Source organism: Prionailurus viverrinus, chromosome B1 (genome assembly GCF_022837055.1).
Source record: "Prionailurus viverrinus isolate Anna chromosome B1, UM_Priviv_1.0, whole genome shotgun sequence".
In the NCBI taxonomy this organism is placed as follows: Eukaryota; Metazoa; Chordata; class Mammalia; order Carnivora; family Felidae; genus Prionailurus; species Prionailurus viverrinus.
The window spans coordinates 16,719,720-16,743,636 of NC_062564.1; the positions used below are offsets into that span (position 1 = coordinate 16,719,720).

The 23,917-nt window shown below is 41.8% G+C and overlaps 1 protein-coding gene across 1 annotated transcript in view; it reads left to right on the forward strand.

Annotated features, from left to right (window-relative positions):
- TLR3 (toll like receptor 3) overlaps positions 1-23,917 on the forward strand; it is a 430,042-nt gene that overhangs the window by 203,280 nt on the left and 202,845 nt on the right. The gene's annotated exons all lie outside the window — the stretch shown is intronic.

Here is a 23,917-nt window from a genome sequence, read left to right on the forward strand (position 1 = left end):
ACATGTGCGCCTGCATGACCTAAATGGCCAAAAAGCACTAGTCATGCAAAAATGTCTTTCTTGTAGAAGGTAACAGCAAACTTGGTTGGCTCAAGGAAGACAATGGAAGCTCACGTAGCTAGAGCATAGTGGACAAGAAGGGAAATAACAGGAAATGTAGCCTGAGAGTTATTAGGACTCAGATCATGTAGGGGCTTACAAACCATTGTGAAGTGTTGAAATAAGTCATTAAAATGTTTAAGCAAAGGAACAACCCAATCAGATTTGTGTTTTACAAATATCACTATAGGCTCTCTCTCTCTCTCTCTCTCTCTCTCTCTCTCTCTCTCTCTCTGTCAAGAATAAATAAACATTAAAACAAATTAAAAAAAAGGGGGGGACACCTGGGTGGCTCAGTCGGTTGAGCATCCGACTTCGGCTCAGGTCATGATCTTGCGGTCCGTGAGTTCGAGCCCCTCCCCCACTGACACCAAAACTACACTATATGTTAACTAGCTTGAATTTAAAATAACAAAATAGGGGCACCTGGGTGGCTCAGTCGGTTAAGTGTCCAACTTTGGCTCAGGTCATGATCTCACGGTCTGTGAGTTCGAGCCCCGCATCGGGCTCTGTGCTGACAGCTCAGAGCCTGGAGCCTGCTTTGGATTCTGTGTTTCCCTGTCTCTCTGCCCCTCCCCAACTCATGCTCTGTCTCTCTCTCTCTCTGTGTTGTTTTTTAATAAAAAAATAAAAGTATCACTATAGAAACCAACTTGTCAAGGCAAATGTAGAGGATAGCAATGATGGCATAAACATTAAATATTAAGTCTAACATGCCTCTGGGCCATGTAACTGGCATACAATTGGGTAAATAAGTCTTCTAGGAAAGGTCTGGTTTTGAATATGGAATTGGGGATCATCTACACATAGGTAACATTGGATATGCCAAGAGTATGTGAGGTAACACAGGGAGTATGCGTGAACAGCACAGAGCATCTGGTTAAGACAGACTCTGTGGAACCTATAAAGGTAACTGCAGGAAGAGCCCCCTACAAAAGAAATACATTAAGATATGAAGGGAATCTGGAGGATATGGGGTTAGAGCAGCGAAGAGAATTTCAGGAAGGGAAGGTCAAAGAGCAGTTAAAACAAGGCTGAGATTGGGAACAAGGGAAAGATGTCCACTCTCATTACTATTATTCCTTATTGTATTGGAGTTCCTAACCAGAGAAACAAGGCAAGAGAAAGAAATAACTGTTGTGCAGGTAGGAAAAGAAGAGATAAAACTGCTTCTCTTCACACAGATGAGATAGGCTATGCAGAAAGTCTCAAAGAATGTGCAAAAAGCTACCAGAACTACTAAATGAACTTGTAGAGATTGAAGGATATAAAGTAAATATACAAAAAGCAATCATAATTCTATATGCTAGCAGTAAACTATTAGAAACTAAAATTAATAAATAATAACGTTCACAATGGCACCCAAACCATAACGTGCTAGGAATAAATCTAAGGAGATACATGTAAGATTTGCATGCTGATAACTGTAAATGATTAATGAAAGAAACTAAGAAGACCTAGATGAATAGAGACATATGTTCATGGATGAGAAAACCCAGTTATGTGAAGATGTCAGTTCTCCCCAAATAGATCATTAGATTCCATGCATTAAATCCCAATCGAATTCCATTTCAATCCAAATCTCATCTCAGCAAGGTATTTTTAGATATTGATAAACTTATTCTAAATTTATATGAAAAATCAAAGGAAGTTGAATAGTCTACCCAATTTGGAAAAGAGAAGAATCAAAGTTGTGGGAGTCACACTATCTGATTTTAAGACTTAACTATAAAGCTATAGTGTTCAAGAATGGACATTCCAAGAGTATATGGCATAACACATTCCTAAAGGAAAGACGTGTAGATTAGTGGGAGAAACTAAAGGCTAAAAATATCCCAAAACATCAGTCCAATTCAACCAAGGCGATTCAATGGAAAAAGGATAGTCTTTTAAATAAATGACCTGGAACCGTATGGATAAATCTGAAACTTGATAAATATCTTGAACCATATTAGCCTGAAATGGGTCATAGAATCAAATGTAAAACTTAAAACTATAAAGCTAAAAACAAAAAAATGCCAAAGAACCCAATTAAAAAATGGGCAAAAGACTTGAAGAGAAATTTCTCGGGGCGCCTGGGTGGCGCAGTCGGTTAAGCGTCCGACTTCAGCCAGGTCACGATCTCGCGGTCCGTGAGTTCGAGCCCCGCGTCGGGTTCTGGGCTGATGGCTCAGAGCCTGGAGCCTGTTTCCGATTCTGTGTCTCCCTCTCTCTCTGCCCCTCCCCCGTTCATGCTCTGTCTCTCTCTGTCCCAAAAATAAATAAACGTTGAAAAAAAAAAAAGAAGAGAAATTTCTCTAATGAAGATATACAAGTGGTCAACAAGCACACAAAAAGATGCTCTTATGGTTTGCCTCCCTCTCTGTTTTTATCTTATTTTGCCCTATACTGACACCAAAACTACACTATATGTTAACTAGCTTGAATTTAAAATAATAAAATAGGGGTGCCTGGGTGGCTCAGTAGGTTAAGTGTCCGACTTCGGCTCAGGTCATGATCTCACAGTCCGTGAGTTCGAGCCCCGCGTCGGGTTCTGTGCTCACAGCTCAGAGCCTGGAGCCTGTTTCAGATTCTGTGCCTCCCTCTCTCTCTGCCCTTCCCCTGCTCATGCTCTGTCTCAAAAATAAATAAAAACATTAAAAAAAACTATTAATAAAAAAATGATAAAATTAAAACTTTGAAACATTTGTTGATTTAGTCATCTAAATGGGCTTGTTGGAGAACATTTTTTTCTCAGAGGAAAAGATATAAGGGAATGAATGAAATTCATGTAGAATCATGGGAGATTTTATGTAGCTAAAGTAATTGATACTAACTGATGATACTGAAAAGTAAAACTAAACAATTCTATCCCCTAAAGTTAAGTTTTTGTTCATTGCCAATATGTTAAAGTTAGATTTATATCTTCAAAAAAAAATAAAGAAAATTTGCTCAAAATCTTTAGTCAGTAGGGAAATGTAAAATAAAACCATGATGAAATAGCACCTCATACCTATTAGGATGGTTATTATAATCATATAAAACATAAATAACAGGGGTGCCTGGATGGCTCGTTTGGTTAAGTGTCCAACTCTTGATCTTAGCTCAGGTCTTGATCTCAGGGTCATGAGTTCAAGCTCCACGTTGGGCCCCGCACTGGTTGTGGAGTCTACTTAAAAAAAAAAAAAAGATAAGTAACACATTTTGGTAAGGGTGTGGAGCGTTCAGAATATTCACACATCGCTGATCAGATGTAAAGTGGTGAAGCCACTCTGGAGAATAGTTTGGTGATTCCCCAATAAATTAAACATGGTATTGGGGCGCCTGGGTGGCTCAGTCAGTTGAGTGTCTGACATTGACTCAAGTCATGATCTCACTGTTTGTGAGTTCGAGCCCCATGTTGGGCTTTGTGCTGAGAGCACAGAGCCTGCTTCGGATTCTGGGTCTCCCTCTCTCTCTCTCTCTGCCCCTCCCCTGATTGTGCTCTCTCTCTCTCTCTGTCTCAAAAATAAGGAAACGCTTAAAAAATTAAGAAAAAAATTAAACATAGTGCTATGTGACCTACCAATTCCACTCCTGTGTATATACTCAGAAGAACTGAGAACAGGTGGTTGGACAAAACTTGTACACAAATGCTCATAGCATTATTTACAGTAGCCCAAAGCGGAAACATGCCAAATATCTCTCCATTGATGAATGGATGTACAAAATATGGTATATCTATACATTAAAATATTCGTCATAAACAAGAATGAGTTGCTGATACCTGCAGTAACACGAATGAACCTTGAAAACTAATGCTAAATGAAAGAAGCAAGACACAAAAGGCCACACACCGTGTGATGTTACGGAACGCAGATTAGTGATGCCACAGGCAGGAGAGAGGGGAACAGGGGGAGCGACCGCTTGGTCCAGAAGGGATTTCCTTCTGAAGTGATGAAAATGTCTGGAACCAGATATGAGTGATGGTTGCACACTAATGTGAAAGTTCTAAATGTCACTGAATTGTACAATTTAACAGGGCTAAAACAGTGCATTTTATATGATGCACATTTTACTGCAATAAAACAAACTTTAAAACTTCCAGAAGAAAACAAAGAAGAAATCTTTGTAACCTTGGGTCAGAGAAAACATTTCTTATATAGCACAGACATCGTACAAGGCATAAATGGAAGAATTAATACACTGGACTTAAAATCAAAAACTTCTGAGTTTTCAACTGCTGAGGAAAGAAATGAAAAGGAAACCACAGACTGGGAGAAAATATTTGCAAAATATATATCCAAAAATAGATTCATATCCAGATTATATGAAAAGTTTTCTTGACCCAGTAGTAATAAAACAAACAACTCATTAAAAAGTAGGCAAAAGCTTTGAACACACACTTCACCAGAGAGATACAGATGGCAAATAAGAACATGATAAAATGCCAAATATTATTAGTTATTAGGGAAATGCAGATTAAAATCGCAATGAGATACTTGGACGCGTGTGTTCAAATGGCTAACATTAAAGAAAAAAACCCAAAAAAACCTGACAATGGCAAATGCTGGCAAGGATATAGAGCCACAGAAACTCCCGTTCATTACTAGTAGGAAAGCAAAAGGGTACAGCCATTTTGGAAGACATTTTGACGGTTTCTGATATAGTGAAACATAAACTTTATGTGATCCAAAAATCCTATTCCCTGGGTATTTATCTAAGAGAAATGAAAATATGTGGCCACGCAAAAACCTACATATAAATGTTTATAGGGGCTACAATCCAAAAAAAATCACAAATATCCATTAGCTGGAGAATGGTACATTCATACAATAGAATGCTACTCAGCAAGAAAAAGGAAAAACTGATGTATCTAAGAACAAGGACAAATATGAAATGGATTTTGCTAGTGAAAGCAGACAGACCCAAAAGTCTACTGATTGCATGTTTTCATGAGTAGGACATTCTAGAAAGGCAAAACTATAGGGACCGAAAGCAGATCAAGGGTTGCCAGGGGCTGGAATTGGGGGAGGACTTGATTATAAAGGGACACAAGAAACCGTTTTGGAGTGATGGAAATTTTCTGTATCTTTTTTTTTAAGTTTATTTATTTGTTTTGAGAGAGACAAAGAGAGTGTGAGCAAGGGAAGGGCAGAGAGAGAGAGAGGGAGAAACCAAAGCAGACTCTGCGTGCCATCAACGCAGAGCCCGACATGGGGCTTGAACCCATGAAACTGTGAGATCATGACCTGAGCCAAAATCAAGAGTTGGATGCTTAACCCACTGAGCCACCCAGGCACCCCAGAATTTTTCCATATTTTGATATGGTGGGAGTTATATGATTGCATGCATTTTTCAAAATTCATATAACCATACACCTCAAATGGGTGCATTTTACTGTATAATAAATTATCCTTTTGTAAATCTGGTTGTGAAAAATGATTGAGAATAGCAGTTGGTTGAGGCAAATGAAAGGGCATTGGCAATCCTATTGAGAGCAATTTCATTGGTAAAGCCTGAAGCAAGATTGAGATAATAGCATACATTTATCCAATGAGGTAGAAAGCAAGGCGTTCTGCAGAGAATGAGATGTGGGCCTCTGCTGAATGCCACATTAATCAAGTTAAGCTGCCATGTGTCTTTTCCTCTAGGCTTGTAATTCAAAACCAGGGAAATTTTGGGGGGAGGAGGACAGAAGGAGGGCGTAATGATTTAGAATCTCCAGGGGGCATTTGCGTTTGAAAAATCTTATTTATGATATTTAATTTGGAGAAAGAAGCTTTTTTGTCAAGTAAAAACTAGGGACGGTAAAGCTTGACAAAACCTCTTTGTTTAATGAGGATACCCAGAAAAAGAGAATGACTCACTGTGAGAATTCTTCAGGGTAGCCGTAGAGGCACTGGAGATGAGATATTTTACGACCAAAGGGAGCACAGGCTAAACCAATTAGAGAAATTATGTCCCATAAACTTACACTCGTCTTGTATTTAATAATAGGTGCAATATTGATATTATTTTAATTTCCTTTACCACCTTGTGTTTGAGCCTTAACTAACCAGGAACAATTTGTTCTAAGATAAGAAAAAAAAAAATCTAATTTTGTTTCTGCCTACTTAGTAAATGGTGAGGTAAGTCACTTTCTTTGGGTCTGGAAGAAACAATCTGATTTGGCGTCCCTTTGCAAACACTTTCGGTATCTTTTGGATTAATGCACCCAATTCTCACTCTGCCCCGTGTGGAGGTGACGGCTGAGCGGTGAAATGTTGGTGCCATAAAATCCAGCTGGACACGTGAGTCATGGTGAGCAATTATAGCTCAGAATCCGCTCTTGCAGGATCTGGGGTCCCCGTGTTTGCAGCATCCAGACACATCTCCTCCCTCTTCCCAACTGCAGCAAATCCAAGCCAGACTTCACAGGATGAGTAAGCGACACATGGCATGTGTGAAATTCCGCTCCACCCCGTTACCCTTCCCGGGGCCGCCATAGTGACGATTATAGTAACCTCGGCTCCGTAAGGAATGTGACAACTTAAACCCCACAGACTACTTAGCAGTGCGTTATTCCAGAGCCATCAGTTGTGCCGTAGGGCCCTGGAGGTGACTGCACTGTGGGAGCTCACATCTGAAGATACTCGTCCATCAGGCAGTAATTGGCGTAATAGACAATGACTAAAATGTCTAGAACAAGTGATGTCTCTTACACAATGGAAAGGATTTTTCTACAACTCTTTTTGATGGCTGGTCTCCTCAAAGAACAGTTGACTCGTCTTTCATGTTAGAGCTAGCTGGCTCTTTGGCATGCTACAAGCTTCTCACATTTATGCTGAGATGCAGGGCTGGGCCGACCTATGCTCTGGGATCTGAACTATCCAGAAATTTCAGAATGCCGATGTGTCCACAAGTCATGCCTTGAGTTTAGGGCAATCCAGAGAGTTTGACAAACTGTAGAGACCCTTGGGAATTATGCTTTAAACTCTAGCTTCAGATACCCCCAAGTTATAGGGTACGGTGGAATGGAGACAGAGAAAACGGTATAGCTATGACCATTTGTTTTTTCATAAAGGTCTAGGGTTCAGATAAAATTTAATGGTTCCTATGGTGATGCAGGTCTTCAAGGACATTCCAGGGAAGTCGTCTGTCATATGGGTGACAGTCAACCTGCGTTTAACCACAGATCCTCTAATATCATGGAATAAGAAAGGAAATGGAAGTAACTGCAGAGTAGGGCCTGGGTGTTTCTTAACCCCGTGAAATCCCATTGTGACACACTGTCTCAAATTGTGCTTTGGCAATTTTTTTCTTAGGTCAGTAACTTCGTGACTCTGTGAGTTTGAAACCAGGAAATCAATCTGTATGCAAAGGGAAATTCAAACAGATACAAGTTTACGGGAAATAAACCTTATAAAAATTAGGAAAAATTGTTATGGAAATGAAGATTCTCATGGCTCAGAATCAAGCATATTCTTTTTCTAAGAACATTTCCTGACAAAGGGATTAAGCTTTTCCTATCACTGTTAAGTCTGCTGGCCACAGTTCCATGTTTCATTCCTACAAATCACATATCCTGAATATTTTCAGGTTGCTTGAGACCATTGGATGCTCCCAGATGAACCAGAGGGGACTATCCACTGTGGCACTTTTATCACTGTGGCTTATTTATATCAAAGAAGCAAGTGATAGTGATGTATTTGTGTCATAGTGAGTTGACTCATACTGACTGGTCTGGAAAAGTTTCATTTTTATTCTTTTGGGTAATGCCCTTTAATCATGAGTGTGCTATCTGAACTGTCTCCTTAGTAAAATGGCCACTGTTGTTCCCTCTGTCACACTGATAAAGCAGGTTCTTCCTAAAAAGGTCCTGATAAGGTTCTTGCATCTTGGCACATGCTCGTTGTTTCTTTGCCATTCTCGTCAGCAGGCACGATATGAGGGGCCACAGGCCCCTCTCTGAGGCCACTGTGAGTCCGAGTTGAAATTTTGCAAGACAGCCCGTTGTATTTGGAAGCAGTATTTTCCTTGAAGGAAAAGCCTTTCTTCATTATTTCTCTTCAGTGCCAAGTAAAGAATTCATGAATTCAAAGTGACATTCTGAATTGACTGCTCAGACCAGTTGGGTTGAATGGTCATTTACCACTCTCCCTCCCCTCGCCTTTCGGTTTGTTTTGTTTTTTTTTTTTTTTAAAGATCCTGGTAGCATTCTGATGTGAGACAAGTCAACTCCAATGCAAGGATAAATCCTCATTCACACACTTTGAAATTCTTCTCCTAACGAACCCTCTCCTGTCTCTGCAATTATTCTGTTAGATGCGATCTTTGACGCTTCACCTCTCATCATAGAATAAGACAGTAGCCCAGCATGCCATGCTCTCACGGGGCAGGCCTGGGTCTTTGCCTATGAAGATGGGAAATTCACAGCCCATTATGTCGAGTCCAGTGAATGTGTTGGAACTATAAAAGGCCTTAATTCCATCCGCTCCTCTTCACAGGACACTGAAAGAAGACAGGCAGGAATGTGATGGCCAAAACCACTTAATTTCTACTGAGGCTAAAAAAGAAATAAGAGCAGATCTAGGATGCCAGAAAACAGAAAACAAGCCTATGGTTATTAAAATTACACGAACAACTGGAGTAGAGAAGACGGTCTGTTTTCGGTGGCGTAAGGGTTTCTACGGTCCTTTTTGACCCACAATCCACCCTGGCAAATACTGCAACTGCATAGACCTTCAAGTCTTCAAGACTGTGCAGATACTAATTCAGGCTTGGTCTCTGCTTTCTTATGAAATGACACTTGTTCACGGTGTAAGCGCAGAGCAGAAAAGAATATGATTAGAGATGCCTGTGAGACCTTCCTCTTCCTCCTGCCTCTCGGGCATGAGTCACCATTTCCTCTTAAAATATGGAGAAAGACCAAACGTGGCTTTCATGTGGGTTGCACACTTGGTAATGACTGAGTTGGGAAAACCACACAGCTCCCTCGCCATCCACATGTCATGGGTTCTCACAGCAATCTCGAGTGAGGCAGAGATATTACAGGAAGTTTAACATTCTGCTCCATTGGCTTATCCCATATGTTGAGTCTCACATCTTTATGAAAAAAAGTTGCTAGAGGGAAAGAGGACAGTTTCTTCATGGTTGGCAGAAAAACTCAAGCAAATGACAGCGTGTAGCTCTTTGGTAAGCCTGGCTGCCCGGGCTTTAGAAGATGTTTTCTTCAATGATCGCTCTGTTCTTGTAGAGCAGAAAAAGGACTTTATGCCTTCGGTTTATGAGTGATTAAAATCCCGCCCCTTCTTTGAGAAATAGTAGTTGCCCTGGACAACCACCTGTGCTAAAAGCATTGAGCTCTGTACTTCATACATTTTGCAAGATGCTAGTCATATTGAGTGGGGCCAGGATATAGTTAGAGCACTTGTCAAAACTGTCTAGGGCCGAAAAGATGCACAACTTTTCTTCCATATTTTGCCCCTAACATGGCTATTGTTGAACTCAGAAAGCCTGTACGTTCCCAGAAATAAATAAAGAATATACCTTAAACTATCATAAAGATCATGATCTGGTATTTACAACTTTATTTACAAACTGATGTGTTTTTTTTTTAATTGACACCCCGTGCAAGAATGTAGAGGAAAATTTTGAGTAACAGAGACCCTCCTATAATGCAGAGCCTGGCGCATATCGAGAGATGATTACTAAATGAACAAACCCATTTGGTGTACTATAATTCAAAACTTTTAGTACATTTACTATAGTAGCAAAAGCCATATACTCAATGCTGCCACAGGCAACAGATTCCTGTAAGTATCCCCAGGGCACTTTTCAGAATTATAATTTCTCCCATTTCTTATATTCTGATATACCCTCTTATTTTTTATTTTATTTTTTTTATTAAAAGTAAAAAAAAATTGGGGTGCCTGGGTGGCTCAGTTGGTTAAGCGACTGACTTCAGCTCAGGTCATGATCTCGTGGTCCGTGAGTTCGAGCCCCGCGTCGGGCTCTGTGCTGACAGCTCAGAGCTGGGAGCCTGCTTCGGATTCTGGGTCTCCCCGTCTCTCTGTCCCTCCCCTGCTCGTGCTCTCTCTCTCTCAAACATAAATAAATGTTAAAAAAATTTTTTTTAATTAAAAAAAATTTAAGTTTCTTTATTTTGAGAGAGACAGAGGCAGTGTGAGCAAGGGAGGGACAGAGAGAGAGAGAGATTCCCCAGCAGGCTTTGTAGAGACGCGGGGCTCAAACTCACGAAACTGAGATTATGACCTGAGCTGAAACCAAGAGTCAGATGCTTAACCAACTGAGCCACCCAAGTGTGCCCTGATATACCCTCTTATGAAGGCATAGCCTCTAAGTTACTATTCACCACGTCCTATCACTCAGGCAGGCTGGAACAAAAAATAGGTTGAGAACTAGTGCTTTAGGCTTATTTCCATATGTCCACAGACCTCATTAACACCTTTTGGTCCCAAACTGATGTTTGCAGAGCTGGGTACTATTCTGTCTTTATTGAGGATTATAGTCGTTTTTCATAGATAAAAAGTGACCATAGTCGCCGTATTCAAATCCAGCCAAAACCCAAACCAAACAAAAAAACCAGAAGTACATCTCTACCAAGCACCACTGTATTTACAGGGACAATAAGGGAAAACATTTTAATTTGGGTCTGCTCCAGAAAACTCCGCTCAGCTAGTTGTTTCTGTAGTATGTTCCCAGGTTTTGATTTTGCTATAGGTTTCCGGAGATTTCCTTGAATTCAGGAAGAACCTTGAGAAAGAAATGGATTTCCTCACCTGAGTTGCATTTCAGATTGAATTTTTAGGCTCTTGGGGCATAACCTCTATGATACATTACTCTGCTCACCGCTCTTTCAGGTTGTTCCATTCTGCTTCTAAAATCCATCCCGAACCCTAAATGCAGAGGCAACTGGACTCAAATCCTGGGTGTCTGGGAAGAATCGGGAGCAGTCTCCTACCAGCACTTCATGTTCTGGTGGTTTTCCTTTTTTATTTGCATTAATATGAAAACAGTGCTTTAAATTATTCGCCACCAAGCGAATTCCCGCTCCGGGAAGCTGTGATCTGTATGATCTCTTGTTCTCTAGCTACTCCCTACCCCTTCCCCCCTTCTCCCCGCTACAGGTCCTTAGCGATCATGAGGGTCCCCATGCTCTAAAGATAAGTGATGGCAGGGGCGCCTGGGTGGCGCAGTCGGTTAAGCGTCCGACTTCAGCCAGGTCACGATCTCGCGCTCCGTGAGTTCGAGCCCCGCGTCGGGCTCTGGGCTGATGGCTCAGAGCCTGGAGCCTGTTTCCGATTCTGTGTCTCCCTCTCTCCCTGCCCCTCCCCCGTTCATGCTCTGTCTCTCTCTGTCCCAAAAATAAATAAACGTTGAAAAAAAAAATTAAAAAAAAAAAAAAAAGATAAGTGATGGGAGTAGGCTGGTGGAAGCAAACTGCCAAAATGGAAGGGGAAGTGTGAACACACGAGCCGTGGAACAGCTCCTGCTGTCAGTGTATGTGTGGTGACCCTGGGTCTGGCTTCCCATTTGAGTGTCATCCTGAACTTGAAGACCACAGGGAGGTAAATGACGCTTCACATATGCTTGGGGTTTTAGATAAACGATACCAGCCGTCACAACCATTCAGGGAGGCAGGTGTTAGAAGGCTAATTTTATGAGTGAATACGTTGAAGCTGAAAGACTTGAAATCACTTTTCCAAAGACTTATAGGATGAAGTACCGATCCGTTCCCCAAATACATAATGCAGAACCAGAACATGTGTTACCCTAGTATTCTTTGAGTCACGATTTTGGCTTCTTTTACGTCACATACAGGATTCCTACCACACCCCAATGTGTGCAGTGCACGGGAGTGCAGTCCGAATGGCGACACCAGTCAGCCTCATAATCTTTCATTCTTGTTCTTGTAAAAAAGAAAGATAAGAGGGGTACATTAAATGAGATATATCTCCTGTCCACTTGTGGGGGAGAAATATGCAAGCCTAATTTTCTTGTGTGAGATAGAAAGCAAGCGTCAGGATTTCCTTCTCTGTATTATATTTGTAAAATTTCTGAAACCGTCTTTTACCTATAGGCACATGGTATTATGGTGCCATCAGACAAGGAGTAGAAACATGGAGAGTGTACCAGAAAAAAAAAAAATTCTTTTTTCAGGGAGCTGACACCTAGGAACCCTGAGCAAGGTCTAAGAAGGAAAAGGAAGGAATGGTTTTTTTTTGTTTTTTTGTGGTTTTTTTTGTTTTTTTTTGTATTTTCTAAGATGAAGGCAAGACTGTGGAGTCTGGTTTGTATCTAGGGTTTTTTTTCACGCTCCCACTGACTTCATTACTATTAATTGAGGCATAATTAGCAGGGGTCTAGGACTGTTGGTAAATCTTTCAGTAAGCACCAAATAGGTGGAAAGATCTAGTATTGAGATGTTAGTATAGGATTCAACCATCTGCACTACTGAGACTTATTTCTGCATAAGAGTTTAAGAAAATAATCTCTTAAATAAAATACCCGGTACATAAATTACCCATCACAATTTTTAAACAGGTGATTATACTAAAGAGTGTGACAAGCGTTTTTTGGTTTTGTTTTATTCCAAACAGGAACGATCAGATGTGAGGAAGTTAAGAGAGGGAGAGTTAAGGAAGAGCGTAGAAACCTGAGCTGAGCACTAGTTGGTCAGCAAGGATGTTGGGGCATAGAGGACGTTCCAGGTAGAGAGACAAATGTATAGGGAATATGAAAAATACTAGTGGTAACAGGTTTTGTTTTGAAGTTTAGCTGTAAAATGCAATGGCTCCCTTTTAATTTGGAATCTCTTTAATTATATAAGGCCACTGAAGTAGACATATTGAAATTTCTTTGCCTCATCTTCTTTGGGGGACGGGGGTGTCTGTGCCCCCCCGCCCCCCGCAAGCATCTTGCTGTAAAGGCTAAGATGCTCATACACTGTGAGTCTGAACCTCTGGCTACAGCCAACTGTTTCTGGAAATGGCAGCTGTTCCAAGCTAGGCCTTGCTGCTGTAATTTACGTCTGAGGTACTAATTTGGCATTTGGACGTTTTATTTTTCTTGTCGCTCGAGGTAACCTATGGTCGATTGTTAAGAGATGACAAGGCACTGCCGTTTGCGGAACACATCGCTATGTTTCAGTAGAATAAGGCGGGTCGACGATGAATCTAAATTTGGAGCTCGAAGACTGTATTCCCAAACAGATCATCTTGAGGAGAGAGATGTACAGCTAGAAATTCGTGTGGTGGCTGCAGAAATCCCACACCCTCAGAAAGAGAAATGAAGAAGCTGCTTAGAGAGAAAGAGAGAAAGAAATTGCTAGTGTCTGAATCCAAACTTGTCCTCGGTGCCGTGAAACTCTCCCATAAGATTCAAATGTTTCCTACTAGTTTCTAACCATATGACAGTGGATTTCTCGTACTTAAAGTAGGAAGACACCATAAAGACTATAATCTCTATCTCTGCATACACATTTATTTATTTTTTTTTTTTTTAAATTTTTTTTTTTTCAACGTTTATTTATTTTTGGGACAGAGAGAGACAGAGCATGAACGGGGGAGGGGCAGAGAGAGAGGGAGACACAGAATCGGAAACAGGCTCCAGGCTCTGAGCCATCAGCCCAGAGCCTGACGCGGGGCTCTAACTCACGGACCGCGAGATCGTGACCTGGCTGAAGTCGGACGCTTAACTGACTGCGCCACCCAGGCGCCCCTGCATACACATTTAGATGGTGATGGAACAAGGACCATGGTCTCGTAGTTGATCACCTCTACAAAAATCAAAAGGGATTATCCATTTCAGTAAGAATTAGCACTTAGTTTTTCCTCACGATACACTCTCACGTTCTCTGGAGGAATTTAGGGGATAATGCTGTTTTCAGACTAACAAGTACGGCGCTCCCTCTCTGAGGGCCTCATGAAGAGTTTCTTTAGGGATGTGTCAACGGTAACTTACCTTCAGCTACACAACCCAGGTGTGTGAGGCAGATAAAGCTTTTGCTTTGACACTTGACGTGGCCACACACATTCATCTATCTGGGGGGCCAGCGTTATGGTTGTCCCCATGTTTATGAAGTGCACCTCAGAAGAACACACGACATGGGGCGCCTGGGTGGCTCAGTCAGTTGAGCGTCTGACTTTGGTTCAGGTCACGATCTCGCGGTCCGTGAGTTCGAGCCCCGCGTCGGGCTCTGTGCTGATGGCTCAGAGCCTGGAGCCCGCTTCGCATTCTGTGTCTCCCCCTCTCTCTGCCCCTTCCCCGCTCATGCTCTGTCTCTCTCTGTCTCTCAAAAATGAATAAACGTTAAAAAAAAAAAAAAGAAGAACACACAACAAACATAAGCACTCTACACAGAGAGCACTAGATTTTATTCAGCACTTGAGATCCCTGGAGGGAAATGTCATTTCGTTAGGAGGCTTCTTGGCTGCTAATCAAGGGCTTTTCATTTCCTTAAGCACATTGATCTGGTAACAACTTTCCTTCTGAAAAACACACCATTGAGGAGAGCACTTTCTGAAAGCACACTCAGAGAGGTCTGCTTTTCTTTGGAAAAACACTGAAAAATCCTCAGGAATCAAAGCAGAATGGGAGCCAAAGTCTGCACCCGGAGTCTGATGAGATGTGAGTACTCACACTAAACCCTTCCCGGGTCTCAATGCCCAGGAAAGCTCTCCTTCACCACCACCGTCACCTGCTGAATCAGCACAACTTGCTGCTGTAATTGACATCGGACATTCTAGTCTAGTGCAGCGTGAAGATGCCGTTTTCATTTAGTTCCTTGAAGTAAACCATGACTGATTGTCAAAAGACGATAAGGCACGGCCTTGGTTGTTGGGTTTGTGGAAAGAGTGGCTCTATTTTAATGAAAACTTTATCTCTGTGATTTTCAGCACAGAGTCGGTACTCAATCAATGTAAGCCACATATAAATCTGCATTGTAGATTATAATACAATACCTCCACTCAAATTTAACAAGTATAACATTCAAACAAACACTAGGATACGTGTCAATGCATTTCTTACATTCCTTTTGGTTTACTCTTTTCGTCCAAAGTCCAACTTAAATCATGCATCTTAACCAGGACGTTCCTACTGGAGAATGAGAAGCAGTGTTAGGAAGGAGAAAGGTCGTGGGTTTCAGGGTCAGGCAGGACTCTAATCCCATTTCCACACGCCTGTGTGACCATTGAGGTTTAGCTTCCTTCCAGGTAAAAATCCCAATAATACCATCTGACTACGATTCAAAATTGTGGCCAGCGATAGATAGGATTGTGAAATAATATGCCTAGGTTGCCCCTGGCTTGTAGAAGACACGCAATAATACGAGTCACTTCTTTCTTCCTCTCACCCCTCCCTTTTAGTCACTCCATTGTCTTGCCTTCAGCTAAAAGCTTTGTGAGATTTGTAAATCTCAGGGTTTTCATCAGCGCCAAATCCCCTCTAGCCACTTTTTGTTAGCATCACAGATGAAAATACTCTTTTTTTTTAACTACCTATTTTCATACTTCATATTCTCACCCCCTCCCCCACATTCTCCCTTAGGTAGCAGAAATGAACATGCTATGGTCAAACCAGGTGCTTTGCATTCGTTGGGGGGTGTAGATCGCCATTCGACATATTTCCTTTTTACCAGATCCATAAATGGCCTTTGGGCTAAGGTTGCTGTAAACACTGAAACCAGTCTCTTAGGCAAGTCGGTGTTTCAAAGCGTGCCGTAAGGGAGAGACGCAGAAAACATTTTAAAGAAGCCCACCTTGCCCACCATGTAATAACATCAAAATCTACTTTTACAAAACAAAAATCTGAACACATTTTTAAATTTTAATTTTAAACAAAAATCTGAACACATTTTTACCTAAAGAATTAATTGGCTTCAGGAATCTACTGTATGCAATAGCTGGAGAAAATCCGAAATGTATAATAAAAAAAATTCTCTTTCCTTGTGATAACTTGCTCTGTTTCTTACAACAAAAGTAAAAGAGGCTAAGAACATTAAGAGGAGTCTAAATATTTCTTTACAACAGTCTCCAGTGGTGCCTTGAAAGTACTAATTATTGATTAGTTCCTCTAAAACCTTTAAAATGTTGTCATTATTGGGGTGGGGGGCACCTGGGTGGCTTAGTTGGTTAGGCTACCAACTTTTGATTTTGGCTCAGGCTCAGGTCATGATCTTGCAGTTCATGAGTTCGAGCCCTGCCTCAGGGTCTGTGCCGACAGCCTGGAGCCTCCTTGGGATTCTGTCTCTCTCTCTCTATCTGCCCTTCCCCCACTATTGCTCTCTCTCTCTCTCTCTCTCTCTCTCGCTCTCTCGCTCTCTCTCTTTCTCAAAATGAACAAATAAACTTAAAAAAAATTGTTTAAAGTTGAAAAAATTTTTGTCATTATGGGGATTAACTTTGTTGAACCCAAAAGAACAGTGGAAAACAAAGTCTTCAGTAGAAAAAACTAAAGAAGTTAAATTCATTCTGCAAATGTACTACAGCTTTCTTAGGGTTCCTTAAGGTGGGAAATAAACACCTTCAGTGGCCATTTTTTCGCCACAGGATAGCGGTCAGATCTTTCAACAGGGTACACCTCATCCTCTAATGCTCTGTCCACGCTTGCCTCTCTCTTCTCACCTCTTAATCCTCCCCCCTCGTGCTTCCCAGACTCTGTGCAATGCCTCAACCTGCTGGACTATTTTTTTTTTAAGTTCATTTATTTATTTTTGACAGAGAGAGAGAGACAGAGCACGAGCAGGGGAGGGACAGAGAGAGAGGGAGACACAGAATCCGAAGCAGGCTCCAGGATCTGAGCTGTCAGCACAGAGCCCGACGTGGGGCTCGAACTCAGGAACTGGGAGCTCATGACCCAAACCGAAGTCAGGAACCACCCAGGCGCTCCTGGACTATTTTATAACTCCTGCCTTTCCTGACCTTGCTTTCTTGCTAGGAATGCCCGTTCCTTCTCTGCAGGTGCACTCTCTTCTACCTCTGCAAAGCATTTCCTAAACCTCCCCCCACCCCCACGGAAAATCGGCCACTTCCTCTGGTTTGGGCACTGCTCTTTCCTGCACATACTGTATTCTTAACCCCATAACATATATTACTCTGGCTGATTTACATATCAGTCCTCTCTAGGAGACTGTAAGTTACCTGAACCCAGGGGCCATCTTTGCATTCTCAGTGCCTGGCGCCTAATAGGTGACGATTAAAAGATGGGGGAGTAAATAGAAAGATACAGTAGGAGAAGACCTGGAAGGAAGGCGTGTGGATAGTGAACGAAACGTAAGACGCTAAGTGGCTATGATCTCCAAGAGCAGGTGCTTGGAAATAATGAGCAGGTAAAGAAACAAATACTGTGAGTTATTTAGAGAGATGAGTGGTAGGTAAAAATGATAACTGAGTTTTTGTCATTTGGACCATATGTTAAAGATTCTCCCATAACTGAATAACTTTTTTTTTTTTTCTATTTAACTTTGGAGGCTGCTTGAAGGTGGTCCATAAATAAGGTACCCGTGTAAGCACCGGTAGGTTCCGGGAAACTTTCTACCGTGAACGTGATGTGAAACAGAATTACACACAAAAAGTGAGCAAACGGGGACTGAGAAGAACAAGAGAAAGAGGATGCACTTGTCAATTCAGAAAACAGTTGTTGAATCTCTATAAATCACCAGCCCCATAGTACGCACGGGAGAAACAAGGCTGCCATCGTTCCAGCACAGGGGAAGACAGACAAGTAAGCAAATATGCAAGTCTATAGGCAATAATTTCGGATTGTTCAGTGAGGGGTATCATGAAGATAATAAAGGGTGCCTTGTGATAAGACCATAATCCAAAGATTACTTTAGTCCTTTGATTTGGCTGCTTAGAAGAGATCCTCTAAGGAGTTCACATTTATGCTGAGACCTCAGTGGCCAAGAAAGCCATGAGAACATCTAGGAGGAGAATGTTCTGGGCAGATGGGATGTGTCTGGGTCCTTGAGGTCAGAGGGAGCTCAGAGTCCTTGAGAAACTAAGAGACGCCTGGTGTCACAGAGCACGGAGTTGGAGGAAAACAGATTCATGTGATGAGGCCGGAGAGATAGAAGGTGACTGATGCAGTGCCTTACCTGTCATGGAAAGGAAGCTGGATTTCATGATTGCAGGATTTTAATTAAATAAGTGAAAAGCGGTCTGATTGATCAAGAACACTCTGCCTGCTGTGTGGATTTTTGATAACAGGAGAACAGTTGGAAGAAGGGCAAAGACAAGGATAGTCCAGGTGAGAGAGGACAGTGGATTGATTGGGCAGGTGCTGGTGGCAGAGGGGAGAAAATTAAAACCACAGGGATTAACTGGGTAGAGAGAATGAAGAGAACATAATTTCTAGACATACTTTGTAAATGTGATAGAAAACGTGTGTGAGGGAGAGAGAGACATGGAGAGACAAAGATGGACAGACAGAAATGGAGAGACAGAGGGAGACAGAGAGAGATAGACACACACACACACACACACACACACACACACACACACAGGGAGAGAGGGAGAAACAGAGAGAAAGAGAAAGGAAGAGAGAAGGGGAGTGGGGGAGAGGAATTGCGCATGTGCGGCGTGGAGACAGGCTAGGAGCCTGGCAGTGACTACAGATTAGATCTGAGGAGGCCAGATTATGCAGAGCCTGGAGGCCTCTAGGCCATGGTATAGCATTTAAATTCTCTGAAAAGCAATGAAGAATGGCTACTGATAGGTTTCAGGCAGGACAGCGACATGAGAAATTTGACTTTGAACAACTTTGCTTTTGTGTGCCTATCGTGAAGAGAGCTGACTGGAGGGTCACCAGAGGTCGGGCTCACCGTCGTGGTGGGAGAGCCTGCTAAGTTCCTCTCCTCAACAGAAAGTTCGCCGAGATCCCTCATGTGGCCCACATCACTGCTTGCCTACTGTGGGACTACCTGTGCGGGGCTCTTGCCTCCCTTGCTAAGTTCTTTGTGCCTTGAAGGTAGCAGCTGATGTGATTCATTTTTAAAACACCTAGCAAGGCCCCAACAGTATCTTACACATAATATGCAAGGAAACAGATTTCTTGAATGAATGTTCCATGTTATAGGATTATTTTGGCTTAGAGACGAGGCCTGGGAGCTCTGCCTTTTCTTCCTCTGGCCTCATTCCCTTCTCCCCCTTGTGGCGAGGGGGTGTCTTCCCTTCTCACATACACCTGCCACCTTCAGAATGGGTGATTAAGCGTGGGCATAATGACAATTGGGAAGCTGGTAAAATTCATCTTGGGTACCCCCCTACCCTTTCAGAACCCTGTGGACTCCTTCCTGCAGGTCCCCTGCTCAGTGGTCTGGTGTCAGCCTCCATATGCCCCCTCATCCCTGCCAATGCCAGTGCCCTGCACACCAGGCCGGTGGTGAGATGGGACAAGGAGAGAGTGCTGGAAAGCTCTCAAGTGCCTTAAATTATCTGTTATCCCAACGTGTTCAATGCCGATTAGACTAAACGCATAATCCCTCCACGCGGTATTTGCATTTTTACGATAGGATAAGCACGGCATTAAAAAATTTACAAAGGACACCGGGCTAGGTTAAGGATGGTAGGATCTGCCTTCTTTCGGCAACGTGTATAGTCTGAATGACAATAGACCTTATCAAGTGCCTGTGTGCGTCAGGCAATGTGCTGGTTCCCGAGGAGTTAAGAATAATATGCAGTCCTATGAGGATATTTTAACTCATTGAGGAGGACAGATGAGTGAGTAGACAATCACAGTACAGTGCAGAGTCCTATCCTCATTTCGGTCTGGAACTTATCACTATTTGCAACCCACCATCCAAGCAGGTTTAACTCATAAACTAAAGACCTCACGTCAAATGTACCGATTTCGTATCCTTTTGGGGTTAAGTGATTTCATAGATTAGTTTAAGAACATTCGTGCCGTGGCATAAAATTATTACACTTATTCAGTGTTGAGGTTTTCTACCTTGCCAGGCCCCTTAAATTCATTTATCATCCCTCCTCTTGCTTAGGATCGAACCTCTAATCAGTTTGAATGGTATTTTTTGTGGTTTCTAAGTAGAATAGAGTCCCGCGTGGGACGTGTCGCCTACAAAGAGAGGGATCAGCTTATCCATCATCCTTGTTAACCTGTCAGATGTTATGCCTGTGAATTAAACGTGACCTCTTCATTCTAGCACTTTTATTTTCTCCCCATTTTAGTCGTATTTAGAAGGAGGTGTTTTCCACAATACTGGTTTCTTTAATTTTTCAGCTGTGAAATAAAGCACACAAAGAAGATAAATGTCTCTACCCGAACACAAATGATCATTTCCAAAGACTTAAATGCAAGCCTCACATGTTTCCCATCCTATTTATTTTGCCCCACAAGATAAGGCGAGGCACGCAGCGGCTAACTCTTGCGTTATAGTTAATTTTAACTCCCATATCAATAAGCAGATGCCTTTCCAAGTTATAAAAAGTATGCCGTTATTATCAACCGGAGAGAATGAGGTCATTGTTCTCATAATACTATAAAAAGCCAGAAGGGTGAAAACATATTTCAAGGAAAAAAAAAAAAACAACAAACCTCATCCAACCAACAAATACCTTTGAGGTAAAGAATATCACCTTGAATTTTCCCCCCAAGAAAGCATTAGATGCAAGGAAAGATATTGAAAGCCCAAATGGATGTGGTCTCTCAGACATGGGAGGATTATTTTCTGTTACATTTATTTCCTGGTGCTCTGCTTATTACTTATATGGTAAGACTTTTTACATGTGGATTTGCAAACTCTTCTACAAAGTGGAAAAATTAGGATAGAAATATCCCGGTTGAAATTTGGATTTTTATCACATTGGAAGATTTGAAGTCATCACCCTGTCGCTAGATTTGTCGAATCAAATCAAGTTCTAAGAATTTGGGAAGTGGGGGCAGGTAAGGAATTGGTTAACAGTTTCCCCAAAGAAAGTAACTTGATGGGGGCCAATAGAATGACCTGTAGAAAGTGGGTTGTATGTAGTGAGAACGGGAGGTAAAGATTAATAGAAGTTGGCACATAACGGGAGACATTAAAGTGGTTGTTTTAGGATATAAATCTTCACTTTGCCCTTGCCCAGCCCATATTCTTACAACTTTGCGAGCCCCCCAAATGAATGCTTAGCTTCGACATGACCTCGGGCGTCTTTCTGTTCTGTGTTGTCCTGTCTTTGATGTGGCTGCCAAAATGGAACAATTTAGATTTCCCTTGAATATTAAAAGAGAATAATTCACTTACGTTTAATTATCAACCTCCAACTCAAGTGGCTGCAACGTCAAAGACACAGTGACAGTAGTGAACGGACCAACCCGGTCTCCTGCTCAGGGGCCACAGAGGGCATCTGACTCACTCCTTCTACTGTTTTCCTCCCTGTTCTTCCACCCTGTGCCCCTGGCGTTCCCACTCCGCACCAAGACCCAGTAGTTACCTTAAACTGTTGGAAATAGTCCTCTTTGCTGAAGTGTCCTATACAAATCCCGGACCTAAAATCAGCAGACTAACTGCTTCTGTCTCCCGAGACCCAGTAAAAAAAAAAAAAAAAAATTCTGAGGAAAAAAAAAAAATACACACACACACACACACACACACACACACACACACACACATATAAATTGGGAACAGAATTTAAAATGGTGCTACAGCTTGATGTGAGACCAGAACCAGAGGTTATGGTAGGGAAGACTAGAGACAAATACAAAGGATTTGAAGTAGAAGGAAACATCTAGAAGCTAAACTAGAAGGATGCTGAAAATATCCTTAGTGGGTGAATAATTCGTTTAGTAAGGATGCTGCTGGAAATAGGGTATTGTAAAATGTTCAATGTTCCCATTGCAGAATGTAGTATGCCCTCAGAATATATCCTCATATATATATAAAATAACCCAGAATATATATGTATATGTATATGTATATGTATATGTATATGTATATGTATATGTATATGTATATTACATATTCATTCTAATTCATTCTAATGCATTCTACCATAACATCTGGTTCTGGTCTCAAGTCAAGCTGCAGCACCATTTTAAATTCTGCTCCCAAGTTTTATTAGATACCCTAATGTAAGACTTCTATCTCTTTCCCGATAAACACTATCTTTTAGTTTATCTTACACAGAGTGCTGAGATTTTTATTTTAGTGACGAAACAGGTTTAGCTCTGAAGTACACACAGTCCACAAACCGGTTTCAAACACGATTTAACTAGGCTTTTTGCCATGTGTCTTCTTGAACTCTTACCCCGGAAATGCAGGTCATAATTTGTGCAAACTGCCAAGGGAAATTCCAGAAGACCTCAAAAATGTAGTCATATCTGACGGGATTTTCTTGTTGCTGTTGTTGTTGTTTAATCCCTGTGTTGGTTTCTGTATTTAAAAGATCCCTGTCGCCAGCCAGTTGTAAGAGAGTGACAACTCTTACCGGCGGGTGGCTGGGGCAAGTTGGTGTTGGGTGAGTACCAGCTTGGAGACTGAACAGCCTGTGTTCCTGGCCTCACAGCAAACAAACCATGTGCAGTGTTTACCCGGAAGCCCAAAAGGAGTGCTTGCTCCAAATCGAGTTCCATGTCAGTTCTAATTCACTTAATCCAATTGTTAATAATAACACTTAATGGGGCGCCTGGTGGCACAGTCGGTTAAGCATCCGGCTTCAGCCAGGTCACGATCTCGCGGTCCGGGAGTTCGAGCCCCACGTCGGGCTCTGGGCTGATGGCTCAGAGCCTGGAGCCTGTTTCCGATTCTGTGTCTCCCTCTCTCTCTGCCCCTCCCCCGTTCATGCTCTGTCTCTCTCTGTCCCCAAAATAAAAAATAAACGTTGAAAAAAAAAATTAAAAAAAAAAATAAAATATTTTACATTGGAAATAGGTTTGAGTTAAAGAGAACTGCCCTTCTGGGCTGCAGTAATGCACTCATACACATAGTCTGCCTTTAAAACACATTCAGTTTATAAGGGCCATGAACCGGATTCAAGGGCATGATTTTCTTTCTCCTACTTTTTGTCCCCTCATTCATAGTAGAGGTAACAACACATTCGGTTAGCTTGCTTTACATAAATTGAGGTTGCTCTGTTTTAATGCATTTAGTTCAAGGCATTTTTAAAAATTATTTGCAGGTGGAGCAGAGTCAGGTTTGTTTGTTTTTTCATTTTCCCTTCCTCCTCCCCTTTTCTCAAGATTCTTAACTCTAATCTGTATACACGTTTTTGCATTTTTTGTTTCCCATCTTGACAGTTGGCTAGAAACCTCAGTAAAAGAGGCTGCCATCTCAGAATTTATTTTATCACTAGTGCTCTACCCTGCACTTTCAGCTTCGATAAATGTACATCCCCTAACCTGGATTATTTATTTCAGCTAGTTGTTTATTTCAACGTCAGAATTTCAGAATTGCCAGAATGAAGGCAGGACCCCGAAGTCTGAGAAAATAATACCGGCAGTACTCTAATGAGAAGAGGTATCATTCAAGTGTAATGCAGGGCACATTAAAATATTGAAGCTTGTTTTAAAGATCAAGATAGTACTTTCTATTAGCAAAGAGTTAATGAATTTTTGTCAACGGATCCAGACTCTGAATGAAGCCAGAATGATCCCTATTCATCTGATAAGATACACAGGCACAAATAGAGCTAAAAAGGTGCGAAGGCCAGAGGAAACTTCGCGCCATGATTATGAGATTTCCGTTTGCAGATCTTTCCTTTCCCCTAGACACAATGTTATAGGTCAGAATCTTGGCGAATATCATCTCCAAGAAGTCAAGTGGGGAGGAATGATCACATTCCTCCTTTGTTTAAGTCCAACTTAAATTTGATTTCGACCATCGCACCGTCAAGAATTGAAACCTTAGTCACTATCAGAG